The sequence below is a fragment of the Penaeus monodon genome, chromosome 31, assembly GCF_015228065.2.
Source record: "Penaeus monodon isolate SGIC_2016 chromosome 31, NSTDA_Pmon_1, whole genome shotgun sequence".
Taxonomy (NCBI): Eukaryota; Metazoa; Arthropoda; class Malacostraca; order Decapoda; family Penaeidae; genus Penaeus; species Penaeus monodon.
This window is the reverse complement of record NC_051416.1, coordinates 31,720,536-31,720,778: the sequence shown is the minus strand read 5'-3', so window position 1 is coordinate 31,720,778 and position 243 is coordinate 31,720,536.

Sequence of the window (243 nt, the reverse complement as noted above, 5' to 3'; positions counted from 1 at the left end):
CAATCAAGGAGTGGACAATCTGTCCATCCCGAAACTCGTTATTAAAAAGTTAAGGCCACTACAGGCAAAGCCTATTCAGTATTGGTAAAGTAGTGCATCTTCGACTTTAATTCGACTTTGCTAAATTGCGGTAAGTCAGTGTTGCAACCATTCTTTCTCCTACTTTCAACAATGAAGCAATGCTGGATACACATTGCGTAATGTGCATACGATATAGAGTATAAACAATACGTGTGACTTGCA